Raw genomic sequence first — 6641 nt, forward strand, 5'->3', positions numbered from 1 at the left:
ATAGTATTGCCAAGATTAATTACCTGATACAACTAGAAAATAGTTTCAGAACTACATTGTCTTAGCCTGAATTCCCTCCAAAAGTAGATACTAAAACAAGAGCTAGTGCGCAAATAGTTCATTTGAGAAGTGAGCCTGCAAGTCAGAGTTAGGATCAGTGCAAATGAAACACACAGAGAGAAGATTAATAGGATGCATGATTATTGATCCTGTCACTGTTATGGAGAGAGGACACTTGATCCTTCCAGGACTCCTAAGGAGCCCTCTAAAATGCATCTCAGAGCTCTGTCCCAGGGGTGTGAGTGAAGGAAGAATTTGTATTCACTGGCTCTCCATCCCATTGGACAAGCATAACTCCAAAGGAATTAACTCATTCAGACACAGACCTTTCCTGGCTTTGTCAGTTAAAATAATACCGCTCCCTGTTGATTGAACTGGTTGTCACAGCAGCACCTGAGGTAAGTCCCGCTGAAAGGACCTGAAGTGTCTCACAAGAGGTATCTGGTAACAGTCCATCCTTGGCATTGTTCAGATTTGCTCATGTGTTCCATTAAATTCATAACCTTCAAGGAGGTAGCTAACTGCTCTTCTGCAAGTGAAAAAAGCTAAGGTTCTCATAGTCACAGCTATCCCAAGCCTTAATTAGTATTCATCATCTCCCTTCCCCCAACACCCTCTACAGATTTCCCTCACTCCCAGCCAACATTTCAGCTGGTTGAGGCTACTTTCCTGGTGAATTGTCTCAGGACATCATCCCTAAGAGAACTAAGGCCTCCACTGTTCCCATGCATGGTTTATTTTGGTTATCAGCTCACCATTACCATTGTGCATGGCAGATGGATCTGTTGAAACTCAGCCCTGCCTCTGTTCTGCTGCAGCAACTCTAACTCCTCTTGGTAATTAGGGTCCATTACCCCCACCAGTATAGCAACTCTCATCTTTGCCTGTTGGTCCAATGATAGAGGAGCCCAAAATGGCCCAGTAGGGTGTTTCCAGTCTTACCAACTGTATGAAATTTGAAGTTCAGTTTGAAGTTAGTGGAAATATTACTGTGTCTCATGGTAGAAGTGCCTTCCCCCACCTATGCTTGGGAACTAGAGCCTTTAATCCATCAGATTCTGCTGATTGAGCCCCAAAATTCATCCTGAAGACCTACATTTTAGGAGATCTACCATAACCAGCTCTCTTAGCCTGGGTTCCCCCAAAGGCAAAAGCCAAGACCAAATCTTGTATGCAGGTAGGTTTATTTAGGAAGTAATTCTAGAAAGGAGGGATGAGGGGCAGGAGAAAGGTGGAAAAAGAGAGAGATGGAGGAGGAGAAGAATGGAGAGAGAGCCAACACAAGGATGTATTGCTGATTGGGTCATCACTATGGTAGACAGGTGCTTCATAAATCTATTTTGAAATTGTCCACTCAGGAGTCAAAGAGAGAAGAATTTCTATCACGTTAATGGTTAATTTTCCCTTTCCATAAAACTACTAATTGTTGCCAAAAGTCCCTTTCTTTAAAACCCTACATTCCTGACATGCAGCATAAGCTAATTTTATTTTATTGTCCGGGTCAGAGACATTTTCCTGTATCAGATGTCATTTTCTATTCTTCTTGCCATGAACTTCTAAATTATCCTGCCTCAAAGCTCCAGAATTAGACTTCTGTCAAGTTCCAGGACTCTGACAATCCTCCTCCCTATTCAGTGCAACTTCCAGTGGTTCCCATGGTGTCCCTGTTTCTGAAGAGGCTTTGCTTCTCCTCCTCTAGCTCTCCCTGACCACTCTCCATGCATTATGAATGAATGTCATGCTTCCCCAACCCCTCAATCCATTATAGACCAGAACATATTGTGATGCTAAAAATCATTGCCAAAAATTCCTGGCTATGATCACATTGAACCCTGAAAAAACACATTTTATTTTCCAGATAGACTGAAAAATAGCGTAAACTCCAACAAGTGAGTTTTAACTTCTTCTCAAAGAATTTCTGGCTGAAGAGAGCACTGGAGGGACTCAGAACACATGGGTTTGAGTATGGCCCTGACACACCAGAGAAGGGATGGAAACCAAAGCTCTAAAGGGTAAAACTATTTTCCCATCTATGAAATCAAGTGTAAGATATATTTATCTGTTGAGTTTCTAAGAGGTTCAAATGCAAAATTAACCAACATTTGCATATCTTACCATTATCTCATACATGATCAATGTGGTGTTATCGCATTATTGTTAGTTTAGTATAAACTGGTAAAAACACCTACCTATTGGTCTTCTTCAACACACATTTATTGAGAACTACTATTTTCCAGGTCTGGATGTAAATTTCAGTGCCTATAAATAAAGGTTATTTGACAAATCGTAATGCAACTCTGTTCCTTCTGTAGGGTTAGCTTGGACTACCTTAACAAAATACCATATACTGGGAGGCTTAAGCAACAGAAAATTGTTTTCTTACAGTTTTAGAAGCCAGAGGTCCTGCATCAAGGTGCTGGAAGATTCAGTTTCTGGTGAGACTCTCCTCCCAGCAGGTGGCTGTCTTCTGGCTCTGTCCTCACACGGCTTTCCCCTACATTAGTACAAAGAGAGAGAGAGATCTGTGTGTCTCTTCCTCTTCTTATGAGGACATCAATCATAGTGGACTAAGAACCCTCCTTTATGACCTCATCTAACCTTAATTACCTGGGGGAGGCTCTATCTCCAAACACAGTCACACTGGCGGTGAGGGCTCCAACATATGAAATTTAAGAGTCAGAATTCAGTCCATAACATCTGAGCTTGCAATATAAAACAAAAGAAAGAGAGCTAGAAAGATTCTCCCAGCCTTTTTTCCGATTCATGCATTGAAAATAACTCCTGGGGTCTGTTTGTTAGAAGAGAACCACCTCCCAATCCAAAGCCACCTCTGCCTTAAAACCCCCACCCAGGGAGGCCATTTGGCCATTGCTCTTCTGGGCCTCCCCCCAGGCTGGGCCTCTGGCCTTCCTCACAGCTGAGCACTGGCTGCAGCTCTGTTGTATACGCCTTAGTCTTAGCCCAGAAGAGACTCATTTTTGCTTTCTTTGCCTAAGTTTCAGAATCTGCCTCTCTACCTTGCTCCCCTCCATTCCCCCAACCCCACTACTGTTCCTCTCTCTTCCCCAGGTGCCAGCAATCTACAGAAAGTCTGAAAATGCAAGGAAAATGGTATGTTTATTTGAACTTTTGGATTAACGACTAGACCCAATGTGTAAGTATGGAGATACTTCGACTAAGAAGGTGTCTGGAGACTGAAGAAAAGTATATTGAATATCTATATTGAATATATATATTTTCCTACTCGAAAAAGTAGATAATATACTATTTTAAAATAAGCTTATTCTATTATTCAGTTATTATTGTCATATTATTATAGTATTATTATTATTATCAGTTATTATTCTATTATTATTCTCATTCAGTCTTCTGAGTTTTGGGTATCTTTTATGTGTCCGCCTTCACTTCCCCTTCTCCCTTCCACCTGGCTCTTGTCTCCTGGGTCTCCGTGTGCCTTCCCCACGTTGTGCCTCTCTGCTCCTCTCTTCCTCGGAGCCTCTTCCTCTGCCCTGGCTCTTCCGTCATCTCTGTCTTCCCGTTTCTCCATCCTGAAGTTTGCCCTCCCCTCTCCATTCTCCTGCCTCTGTCCTGCTCCTTCTCTTCCACAGACACCCTCTGATTGCGGCTCTGCCTTCATAGTTTCAGCAAAGCATTTTGACCTGAGAACCTTTTTCCAATTTCCTGCCATATTAACAGTGAAGTTTAGAGGAGAGTAGGGCAAAGAGTCTCCTATGAACAGAGGAGTTGCTAAATGAGTAAATGAGCCCCCTCACTGAAAGAGTTCAAGAAATGCGGTCTTCTCATCGTGAGCTGTAACAAGAGTGGTGTGTGTCTAGGCTGGTCACAGGGACTCAGTCCCCAGCCAGACGGAGACAAATTTATTGAAGGCAGACAGGATCCTGCAGAGGACTCTCAACCGAAAGTCAGGAGCTCTGCAGGCAAAGCAGAGATCTGATATTCACAAAGTCTTCAGAAAGTCCCTGGACCTCTCTGGGCTTTAGTTGTCTCAGCTCCAATACAAGGGAGTTGGAGTGATGGTTTTTAGGAACCTTCTGGGTTTGAATTGATGACTATGATTTCTCCTTCATGTAGAAGTATATTCCAAATATATAATAAAAAAATATGTCATCAATGAATACAGATGCCAGCCTGTGTGTATATAAAACATACATGCAAATATGTGTGAGTGTATATGTATATAAAACATAACATGCATGTACACACACAAACACACACATTCTTTGGAGGAAACACTCCAGAAAGCCATTCTGGGCCTTCTTTCTGACACACTACAACGGGACCTGGATGGGAAGAGACTTTACTTACCTAAAACACTAAGATTAAAGAAAGACTTTGGAAAACATATCACAGTGAAAACAAGGTTAAGATATGGAATTCTTGGAGGTGGTATTTTTGGAATTTGTTTTATAATAAAATATAGGCATTGTACTTTAAGACTAAATCAGATGGATGCCCAGGTGGCTCAGTCAGTTAAGCATCTGCCTTTGGCTCAGGTCGTGATCACAGCCAGGGCTCCGGGACGGAGTCCTACATCAGGCTCCTTGCTCAGTGGGGAGCCTGCTTCCCCCTCTGCTGCTCCCCCTGCTTGTTGTGTGCACGCTCCCTCTATCTCTCTCTGACAAATAAATAAATAAAATTTTTTAAAAAAGACTAAGTCATATATTTGAGTCCTGATTCATAAATACTTTAAAGGTGGTGTTTATTTAAACGCTAATGATCAGGGGCACCTGGGTGGCTCAGTGGGTTAAAGCCTCTGCCTTCAGCTCAGGTCATGATCCCGGGGTCCTAGATTGAGCCCTGCATTGGGCTCTCTGCTCAGCAGGAAGCCTGTTTCCCTTCCTCTCTCTGCCTGCCTCTCTGCCTACTTGTGATCTCGGTCTGTCAAATAAATAAATAAAATCTTTAAAAAAAATTAAAAAATAAATGCTAATGATCCACTAGATTTGAAAAGTAAAATGAAATTAGCAAATTACATTAATAGATAGTAATTATGGAGAGAAATATGTTCTATAAACGATTTTCCCTTTATAAAAATACACCTACATATGATTGGCCACACTGGGTGTTTGAAAGCGAAACATACAGGCCCCAAGGAAGGAATAACATCATTAATTAATTAATTTAATTTAATATTTGTAAATGTCCACCATGAACCTGCATTCTAAAGAAATTGGCTATGGCTCTTGCCCTTCTAGAGATGTAAGATATACAAATAAAAATGCATAAACTGTATTGTGATCTGCTTTGAAAGACAGGACATGAGGCAATACAGTAGCAAACATGGATGCCAGGAGTGGGAGTACTGGGTGTAGAAGACATGACAGTCTGGTGGGGGGCGGGATGTGGTCCTGGATGCCTCCTCCATCTTGCAGGCCAAGATGGAGGACCAGCAATGTGGAATGAGGCTGTACCTGCAGGGTAACTGGACTCTTCTACGGAGGGGCCGTTCAGGGCTGCTCCCTATGGCTACTAGCAACTTTCCCTGTGCTCGGACACTTGCCCTGTCCTCTGCTGCCAAAGGTGGCAAATCTAGATCTCTCTCTCCCCTACACCCGTCAGCTCCTCAAGGCCCTGGAGAGCCTGCTAACTGCTCAGCCTTCTCTCTGACACCTCAGATTTTGCCAAGGCCTCTCCTCCACTGTGTGGCATGGTCCCTGTCCTGCCCCTTGGCTCTTCCCCTTGCTACTGCAGGTCCTTTGACAAGCTTGCTGACTCTTAAACCAGTGACTTTCCACACCTCCTCAGGGGCCTCTGGGAAATATGAGTCACCTGATCGTACCACACAGGAAGGATAGGTGGTTTGGAAGAGCCAAGTTCTGGTCCCCCACCTGCCTCTGTAATTGTGCACACACAAGCCAGAAGGAGTGCCTTTTTCCCCAGTATCACTCACCTAACACCTACTACTGCACCCCACTCTGGGCTGAGATGCAAAGAGAGGTCAGGGCACAATCAGCCTATCTCTCCCGTCTCGGCCATATGTCTGCTTCCCAGAGTGTCTCCAGCTGGAGGCAGAGGCCTCAGGGCTCTCATTTCCTGCACATGTGTTCTTCCACAGTAAGACAGCAAACCTGTGGGCCTGGATGCCACAGGTGGAAGGAGTAACTTTTCTACAATTAGGGAAGAAACTGATTTAAGAAGTTGGATTCTTCATATAATAAAGGAATTTAGAAAATCCTCTCTGTTGTTGCCAACTCAATTCCAATCCCCCCATTCTTCCTGACTATAGATTCCGCTTTTGTTCCGAGGCATCAAGTGCCGGTTAAAAGTGCTCTCCTCCTCAGATCTAAGGGTTGCCAGGGCTGGCCATGCAGCCAAGTCCTCACCAATGAGCTAGGAGTACGGTTCTCCTTTAAAAACAAAACAAAAACCAATTAATAAGTAAATAAGCAAACAAATAAATAAGTACAAAACAAAACAAAAAAAAAACAGCTTAACTGGTGTTTGTTTTTGGTGTCTGCCCTTTGTCTTTCCCCCTTCCTCCTGCCAGGAATGCAGAGATGATGCCTAGCAGTGCGGTAACCAGCTTGCAAGCTCTGAGGAAGGGTAACAGGAAGCTGCCG

This window comes from Neovison vison, chromosome 2 (genome assembly GCF_020171115.1).
Source record: "Neovison vison isolate M4711 chromosome 2, ASM_NN_V1, whole genome shotgun sequence".
NCBI lineage: Eukaryota > Metazoa > Chordata > Mammalia > Carnivora > Mustelidae > Neogale > Neogale vison.